Source organism: Kogia breviceps, chromosome 7 (genome assembly GCF_026419965.1).
Source record: "Kogia breviceps isolate mKogBre1 chromosome 7, mKogBre1 haplotype 1, whole genome shotgun sequence".
NCBI lineage: Eukaryota > Metazoa > Chordata > Mammalia > Artiodactyla > Physeteridae > Kogia > Kogia breviceps.
Window position 1 is genome coordinate 48994619 of NC_081316.1, and position 9844 is coordinate 49004462.

Sequence of the window (9844 nt, forward strand, 5' to 3'; positions counted from 1 at the left end):
CCCAGAGGAAGGAGAACCTTGCTTTACCTTCTAATTTTTTTTGTCTGTATCTTACTGTCTCTCAGTAGACCAAATGAAATGATTTCCAAAGGAGACCAGGGTAGTCATAAAACATGTATGTGTTCAAGGGCTAACAGCATGATTTCAGATTTATAAGATGCTTTAAATATTAACTAACGAATCGACACAATAGATAATGGAGTACTTCCTTTGATCCTTCATTAGTGGACTCTATGCAAATCACTGTGAATGGCATCTTAGAGACAGCAATGAATAAGTTCTTCATGATCCCTGAGCAGCCATCAAAAAAGGAAGCTCCTGATGATATTTACATAATCACTTTTCTCCCCCAGTGCTCTGGAGGTACATCTATTTTTGCCAGCATTGCAGAATTAAGTTTAACGTTCTCAATCTCTACTCACTTTGAGTACAGTTGCTCTGTGGATCCCTCATGGACCCTACAGTTTCACTACCAACCCATTGGTTGATTCTCTTAAGAACTGGTGGAGGGAAAAGCAGGAATGTTTATCAGTCCTATTCTACAGGTGAAGAGCCTGCGATTCAGAGTGTCAATAGCTTATGCAAATTCACACTGATAAATGAGAGAAAGAACCTGAACTTAGATTTCTAGAATCAAGGGAGGGAAGGGTGCTCACATATATGGTATATCCACAAAATGATTTTCCCTATAGCATATGCTTCACAATGAAAAAAGTTAGAATTGGAAACGTGTACTTTCACATTGCTACATGAATGGATGAAAGAATGAACGAATGGGCAGTTCTATGCTGACATCCTCCACCGACTTCTCAGACTCTTGCTGGCTTCAAAAGGAAATCCCCCAGGACATTAACTTTACCTGTGTCTGTAGCATCTCTCTTCTAGCCATGCCACCACCACCGCTACCTCATCCTATTTTCTTCTCCATCCCTGTTGAACCACAGATGAAAGGAGCCCCTCCTTTGTCCCATTTCTTTCTCTGGGACACTCCTCTGAGCAGGGTGTGGGGCTGGAGAAGGGGAAACCTTGACAGTTTCAGCCACCATCCTGTGCTGTCTCTGGGCTGAAGTTCAGAATTCACTTGCTTTTGGATTTATACTTCTATCTGGCCTATGATCCAAAGTGAGTAGAGATTGGGAGACTCCAAATTAACTGCAGTCTTGGCAGAGAGATGTCACCCCTAGAACACTGGGGAAGAAAAGCAATTATGTAAATAAATATGATGGGGAGCTTCTTTGTTGGATGAATGCTCAATAGAGGCAGCTGTGATCAAGTCGGTCAGCAGGGTCTACTGAAGGCTTCTGCTCCCATTTTGCCTGTGTACAGACCTCTGTATTATGATAGCCTACTGTGTGGGGGTGTGAGTGCGTCACCCTCGCTGCCTGGGACTGTGAATGTGTCACATTAGCTGGCCTGGGAATTCCTAGAGGTGCGGATCCTTCTTGAACCATGCTTGACATGTAAATGTTTACGTATTCAAATCAGATTGAATAGGACTTGCCTGAGACTCAGTTTTTACATCTAGGATGAGGTGCTGCACTAGAATGATGCCTAGGGGACTTCCAGGAGGTAGCATGTCCTGGCTGTGGTAAATATGTTGTTTTCAGGAAGGAACATGTCTTGATTTAAAATTCCACCCCTACTCCTGCCTACATGCTGGTTATGTGGTCTGGACAACTCATTTCACTTTTCTGAGCCGTATGTGAAATGGAGGTTAGGCAAAAACAGCTTTGGGGTGGGGATGCAGTAACACAAAGTGCTCCGGAAATATTTGTTGAATGACTAATGCTCAGAGAGTTCATAGGAAAAGCTTTCCATTTTAATAGGGCTTGACCAGATCTTCCCACACTGCCCTTTCCCCTTGAAGTTGTCAAGCTCTGGAACTTGAAGGAAAGGGCCCTCTCCCTTTGTCTCTGTGCAAGGAGTTGGTTGAGTAGAAAATCACTAATTTAGAGTCACTCCAATATCCAGTTCTTTGTCTCCTCCAGTGCTTGGACTCCAGCTCCTGGGATGTGGGCTGGATGAGCCTGGTCTTGCTTCCCCCTTGCGCTGTTGAGTCAGGGAGAGCAGATATCCTAGTCTGCCTCGTGCTTCAAGACCACCACGGGAAAGATGCTCTGTAAGTATTTGTGCAAAGAAATAACTCCTTCTTTCTTAGGATTTGATTTCCTATTTTTGCAGGTCTGCAAACTGGATATCTCCATATTCAGGTGATCAGACCCTGGGAAAGTCAGCTTTCCCTTCTTCTCATGCACACACTTGAAATTGGACTGAACTAAATCAAAACAATTCTTTTTTAAAATTAATTAATTAAAATATAATTTGTTTACAATGTTGTATTAACTTCTGCTGTACAGCAAAGCGATTTCAGTTATACATGTATATACATTCTTTTTTGTAGTCTTTTCCACTATAGTTTATCACAGGATATTAAATATTGTTCCCTGTGCTATATAGTGAGACCTTCTTCTTTATCCATTCTATATATAATAGTTTGCATCTGCTAACCCCAAACTCCCACTCCATCCCTCCTCCACCTCTTCTCCCCGTTGGCAACCCTCAAGTCTGTTCTCTATGTCTGTGCATCTGTTTCTGTTTCATAGATAAGTTTACTTGTGTTGTATTTTAGATTCCACATGTAAATTTCAGGTGTACAGCACAGTGATTCAGATATACATATATATATATATAACTGAAATATATATATTCTTTTTCAGATTCTTTTCCCTTTTAGGTTATTACAAAATGTTGAGTTCAGTTCCCTGTGCTGTACAGTAGGTCCTTGTTGTTTATTTTATATATAGTAGTGTGTATCTGTTAATCTCAAACTTGTAATTTGTCCCTCCCCTTTCCCCTTTAGTAACCATAAGTTTTTTTTCTATGTCTGTGGGCCTATTCCTGTTTCATAAATAAGATCATTTGTATCTTTTTTTTTAGATTCCACATATAAGTGATATCATATAATATTTGTCTTTGGCTGGCTTACTTCACTTAGTATGATAGTCTCCAGGTCCATCTGTGTTGTTGCAAATGGCATTATTTCATTCTTTTTTTATGGCTGAGTAATATTTCATTGTATATATATCCCACATCTTCTTTATCCATTCCTCTGTCAATGGACATTTAGGTTGCTTCTATGTCCTGGCTATTGTATCGGTATTAGGTGTTGAACATTTACCTTTAAAGTTCCCCATGACAAACTCCAGTCTGTTTCACTTTGTGGGTTTCTTCTAAAATTTATTGGTACTGTTGTGCAGACTTAGTCTATGTCTGTGATGGGTTCTGTCTCTAGAAACCTGAATAAACTGGGGAGATCTCATAGCTACACCTCTGCTCACTAACTCTAAAAACTGAAGGGTTTTGGTTAATAGTTACCTAGATAGATAAATTAATTAATAGGTATATTTAGTTCATAAGCCAATATTGGTCACATTGTCTAGTTTTTTATGAATCAAACCTCTCTGGAGGAACTTTTCACTGCAAAGTCACCTCTTCTTGTATTTATGCAGCTGCCCAACAAGCACACCTTGATCATATAACTTCATTTGTCTCAGTGAATTCTCATTGCATTGTGCTTGTCATTCGAAATGATTTTATTTCATCCTAACTCCTCTGAAGCCTACATTCCAATCACTACAGATTCACTTCTAATTCTTAACTGTCCCAGTCCAGAAATCCTGATGACTTTATGTTTATACATTGTAAATACTATTTCTAATAAAATGATAATGAATTGCCAGGGCCCTTCGAATTTGTAAATAATGGGAATATTTCCCTAGTGACAGCCAATTACACTAGACTGGGAAAGTCATTCTATCAGGAGCACTTACCCTTTAGCTGATTTCAATGTCAGAAAACCTCTTCATTCTGATTATTCTTTCAGTTCTGAGTCAGCCAAGCCATAGAGTTACTATGTAAATGGCTTAAATGGAAGAAGTATAATAATAATAATTCTTAATGGTGAGACAGTCTGGCTCAGCAGAAGCCTGGAACCTCAGAGACTGAGGGGTATCCTCCTGTTTCTTCATTTATGTGTTCTGTGACCTTGGGCAAATTGTTTGGTCTGTATATGAGCACTTCACCTCTCAGTGAGTGGAGTCTGGCAACACAAGACAGGGAGAGTAAGACAGGACCATAGTAGATACTGGTTATGGATCACTTGCCATGTGCCAGGCACTGTGCAAGATGATCAAGTTCAACCTCAAGCAAAGCAGGAGGTAATTATTATCCCCATTTTACAGATGAGGAAACAGAAGCTTGGAGATAGAAAATTCACATAACTGGGAAGTAGAAGAGGCAGGATTTAGACTCAGGTCTACCTGATTCCGAAGTGCAATTGACTTACATTCTTAATTTGCCTTTGTGCTATTTCAAAGAGGCCAAAACGAGATGGTACTATAGTCTCATTGTAAAACTAGGGAATTTCAGATCCAGCCCAGGGAGCGATCGGCTCAGCTGCACCAGGTGGAAGGGCTGCAGAGTCAGGAAGGAGTCTAGACTCTGACCCTTTAGAATTCACTGCAGGGTCCTCTGGGTACTGTTTCAGGGGCTTGAGCTTGACTTTGGGATGAGGGAGAAGACGTTGACAAAGTCATGTGTTCCCCATCTTGATGGCAAGTGGTCCCCCCTCTCTTTTCTGACCCCTCCTCTATTTATGTGGCATACACGTCAGCTGCACCCCTTGGCTGAGACCCTATTCCCCACTGCCAGGACTCCTGTGGTGGCCTCCTAAGGGGCTCCCTGCCTACAGACTGAGTCTCTTGGAGCTTCTCATCACTGAAGGAACAGAGTCATTTTTCCCCCCGAGGGCAATAAAGAGTAATCAAGAGATTGAAGCAGTGGGATTACATAATTAGACTTACAGTTTAGGAAAACTAAACTCTGAGGAATTAATGCATAATGATATTCCCCCTTCATCTCTCTAGCCATTGTTTTCTCCCATCCACTTCCTGTCCTCCAGGCAAATTGAGTACAGAATTGTGTTCAGCTGATTATTCTGAGTGACCAGCCCCTCCCTTCTCTATGGGCCTTGAGATGCCATGGTCTCGGAGACCTGTTAAAACTTCTCTGTGAAGAGGTCCTCATCACCCCCGACACTTGGGAACTCTCCAAAAGAGCCTCATTCTCAGCCCTCATGAGGCACTCATTACATGGAAATAGTTTCTTTGTGGTCTCTCTCCCTTACTAAAGTGTGAACCCCTCAAAGACAGGGGTTGCATCACTCACATTGAATCCACAGCTCCCAAGGCAGAGCTAAGCAGTGGTCCCTCTTACGTGTTAGTGGAATGAATCAGTGGGCTCCATGGCTCTGCTTCTTCTCTTCTAAAAAGTGACTGGGTAAGAGAAAGTTGCTAATAGTGGGGGACCAAGGAGTTGCAGAACCTTTGGATAATCCTTTGAACGTCTTAGAACTTGATTCTTCTATAAAATTGGGGAAGGGAAGGGAAGGGAAGGGACAGATGTTTCCTGAGGACCCCACCTCTCTGACATTCTAGCTTTTTGGTTCTTTAGGGGTAAAGGTGGGGATGATGATTTAAGAATGAGAAATGGGCTGTGCTCAAGGAGGTGGGCCTCAATGGGATGGGGAACACCGAAAGTCTAGAGTATTGGCCTCTTGCCATCCTGGACCCAAGCTTGGGCTGGGGAGAGGGGCTGGAGAAAGTCAGAGTTGACCGTGTGTGAGTGACTGAGCTCTGCTGAGAACTTTCCCCGGGAGGGGTGAAGACATGCTCAGCCTCGAAAAAAACACCAAATATCCACAGCCAGCTTCAAAGCAGTCCCACAAGCTCTCCCCTCAGCAATCCCAGACTGCTGACTTGAAGGAGCCCCCGCTGGGATTGCTGTCCCTCATGGAGCCTGAGAGCTTTCTGGAAGTCAGGCCATGACTGCTTCCTGATTTGGAAGCCTCAGCCTCCGGCACAGTGTTGAGCACTGTATTTCTCAATAAACTGCTCAATGAATGAATGAATGGCCACAACCTCTCAGCATCTTAGTCTTGGGAAGACGCATGCAAAGTCTGGTGCCATGCAGCATTCATTCCCGCCAAAATGATTTATTTCTCTTTCTTTCTATTTTTTTCCTATTTCCAAAATCTTCCCTTCCCCCACTCCACCCACACACCTTCTCACCCACCCTCTCTTCATCCATATATTCAATCAGTCAGAGAAGAAGTCTGTGCAACTGGGCTTGGGGGTAACGAGTGGCATTACTTAGCCAGTTCTAGCTCTGGTATCAGATTTGGGTGGAACCAGAGGAGGGTCCAGTGCTAGGTTTATAAAAGCAGGAGGCACAGCTGCTGCAGCTCTTGCTGGATTAACTCGGTTTCTTTTTCTCTGGAGGTAGGGACTTGCATGGGGCAGGAGAGAAGCTGCAAACTATGGCGTGTTGGAGTTTCTTGTACAGGAAGTGTGCTGGGGGTGAGGGTTGGATGGGGGGATTGGAAGGATGAGAGAAAGGGTGGGGGGAAGGCCCACACGGGAGAAACGATGGTTGGGCCAGGACTGCTTGGAAGTACCAGCTATGGCCCTGGGATCGTGACTCTTGCCATGGCGTGAGCCTGGCAAGTCTTTTACTTTTCAGTTGACGCTACCATGTCCCAGGCTCTGGGCTAGGCTGTGAAGTGGGGAGGGGGATGCTGGGCAGGAGCAGGGTGGAGGGGAGGGGAGGAGAGGCAGGCCTGGAACGCTGTGGCCTCACCCGCCCCATGCTCCCCTCTAGCAGTGATTGAAGGAAGGATCCCGCCGCCGTGGGCAAAGGGAAGACCCATATCAATAACGTTGTCATCGGCCACGTGGACTCTGGCAAGTCCACCACCGCTGGGCATCTCGTCTACGAGAGTGGGGGGATCGACAAGAGGACCATCGAGAAGTCTGAGAAGGAGGCAGCCGAGGTAAGATACCCGCGAGCGGTGGTGGCCTCTAGGAGCTGGGGTGGGGGGATGGATGTCCTGCTTCTCGGTGGGTCCAACGCAGACAGCAGGGTGCGCTGTGAGGTCTAAGGCGCCACTGAATTCCCTGGGATAGGTCAGTCTGCTCACCATCAGTGCGCTCTACTCACTCCCCACCCCTCCCCAGATGGGCAGGGGCTCCTCCAAGTACGCCCGGGTGTTGGACAGACTGAAGGCAGAGAGAGAGCGTGGCATCGCCATCCACATCTCCCTGTGGAAGTTTGAAACCAGCAAGTACTACATCACCATCTTCGAAGCCCCGGGCCACAGTGACTTCATCAAGAACGTGATCACGGGCACCTACCTCCCAGGTAAAGCAGCCCTTGTTCCCAGGGCCCTCCCTCTCGGATGGGGGCGGGGCAGGCGCAGAGGAAGGGCGGAAACTCAGGCTTTATTTCCGGGACTCTGGGAAGGAGGGTTATCATAAGCCTTAGAAGATTTTCCTCATCCATGCCAATCATCAATTCTGAAAGAACCAGAGGAGGACAGACTCTGTGAGGCTCAGATACGGGCCCCCTTTCAGGCTGGGGCAGGGACCAGGTTTTCTGACGCCCAGACAAGTAGATCACTTGGGGTCCGTCTGGGAGGAAGGAACTAAAAGCTCATTTATGGGACTAGGTGAGAGTTTAACTGGGAGGCGGGACCTCTGCGCACAGCAGCAACCAAGGGACCCACGAATTTATCAACTTCTGGGGAGCAGCCCGTCCCCGAGCTTTCCCAAGGGGCCCAGGACTGCCCGAAACTCTAGCAGGCTTCCCAGCCCGGCCGGCGCCCCCTCCCCCAACTAAGCCCTTGACCCCGTGGTGTCTGTGTCCTGCAGGCCGACTATGCAGTGCTTATCGTGGCCGGTGGCGTGGGCGAGTTCGAGGCGGGCATCTCCGAGAACGGGCAGACCCGCGAGCACACGCTTCTGGCCTTCACCTTGGGCGTGAAGCAGCTGATCGTGGCCATCGACAAGATGGACTCGACCGAGCCCGCCTGCAGCGCCGCGCGCTTCCAGCAGATCACGGAGGAAGTGAGCGCCTACATCAAGAAGATCAGCCTCCGTGGCCTTCGTGCCCATCTCGGGCTGGCACAGCGACAACATGCTGGAGCCCAGCAGCGACGTGAGTGCGGGCTGGGTGTGCGGGCGGGTGGAGTGGGCCCTGGTCCTGGTCCTGGTCCTGGGGTGGGTGTGCTGAGAGCAATGCCCCAGGCTCACCTCCACTACGTTCTGCATCCTCCCGCAGATGCCCTGGTTCGAGGGCTGGAAGGTTGAGCGAAAACAGGGAAATGCCACCCAGGTGACACTGCTGGAAGCTCTAGACTCCATCCTCCCACCCACTCACCCTGTCAACAAGCCCCTGAGGCTGCCTCTGCAAGACATGTACAAGATTGGAGGTGAGGTGACAGGGCTTCTTGAGGAATGAAGGAGTTGAGAATGAGGTCTGGTGTCTGACTTGCCAGGGTTCAGATCCTGACTTTTAAGGTAGGATAAAGTGCCAAAGCCCCCAGCGTTTCCAGTTTATCTGATAGATACATAGCATAAATAAGCCAGTCATGGGTCCTGGTGCTTCCTACTAGTCCTGTAGGTGCCTTGGTCCTTGCACCCCAGGACAAGGGACTTCCCCGAAGCCAGTTGTCCCTGGGTGGGTCTAGAGTCTTTCTGACTGCCCTTCTTCCCATTGCACAGGCATCGACACTGTGCCCTTGGGCCGTGTGGAGACCGGCCTCCTGAAACCTGGCATGGTGGTCACCATTGCCCCCAGCAACGTCACCACCGAGGTCAAGTCTATGGAGATGCACCATGAGGCCCTGCCCGAGGCCCTGCCTGGCGACAATGTGGGCTTCAACGTGAAGAACGTGTCTGTGAAGGCCATCCGTTGTGGCATTGTGGCCGGAGACAGCAAGAACGATCCCCCCACCTGCCTCCCATGGGGGCCAGCAGCTTTGTGGCACAGGTAAGCTGCCTGGGAGGCCACGGGCCTTGGTGCTTGGTGGTGATGGAAGTGCTTCTTAGAAATTAGCCCTGACGTCTACTGAAGGCACAGGTTGGCCGAGAGTTGGCTCCAGATCACAGGTGCCATCTGATCTCTTCTAATACCATCCTCCTCCCCTTGCCAGGGGATCATCTTGAATCACTTGGGACAGATCCATGCCAGCTATTCCCCGGTGCTGGACTGCCACACGGCTCACGTCTCCTGCAAGTTTGCCGAACTGAGGGAAAAGATTGACTGGCACTCAGGCAAGAAGCTGGAGGACAACCCCAAGGCCCTGATGCAGCCATAGTGCAGATGGTCCCCAGCGAGGCCATGTGTGTGGCCTCCTCTGAGTACCCACCTCTAGGTGAGCCAGGGACTGATGGCTGCTGAGTCCTGGGAAGGAAAGCACCTCTGACTGAGGCCAAGGAGCCTTTCCTTCTGTGCCTCTTTCTAGAGATTTCACTCTTTCTTCTTCCTTCCTTCCTCCTCCAGGCTGTTTGGCTGTGCAGGACATGAGGCAAACAGTGGTCACTGATGTCATCAAGGCCATGGTGAAGACAGCATTTGTGGCCAGGGTCACCAAATCAGCAGTGAAGGCCAGCAAGAAATGAAGCATGTCTTTCTCCCTGCAATTTAGTTTCCTCAGCAACCTCCACTATGTAGATTAGATCCTTCTGTGTATTGACTGAATAAAATTAATAATAAAATTTAGGCTAGCTGTCATGGTTTCTTCCAAGGAAGAAAGCGTGAGGTTGGTCAATGAGGAACCTCTGGGTAGATGAACAACTAACTTAAGGCTCATAAGCGCTTCAAAGCAGTTTTATGCTCTGGCTGGTGAACAAACCATTCAGGTCTTAACAGCCTTCTCCTACCCAGGGCTCTATCCTGTCCTTCTCCTGTTTTCCACAAGGAAGAATTGTTTGGGGATGTGATAAAG

At 47.8% G+C, this 9844-nt stretch overlaps 1 pseudogene; it reads left to right on the top strand.

The window, feature by feature from the left end:
* The first annotated feature begins 6751 nt into the window (after positions 1-6751).
* On the top strand, positions 6752-9518 carry LOC131759456 (elongation factor 1-alpha, oocyte form-like; annotated as a pseudogene).
* The last annotated feature ends 326 nt before the right edge of the window (positions 9519-9844 follow it).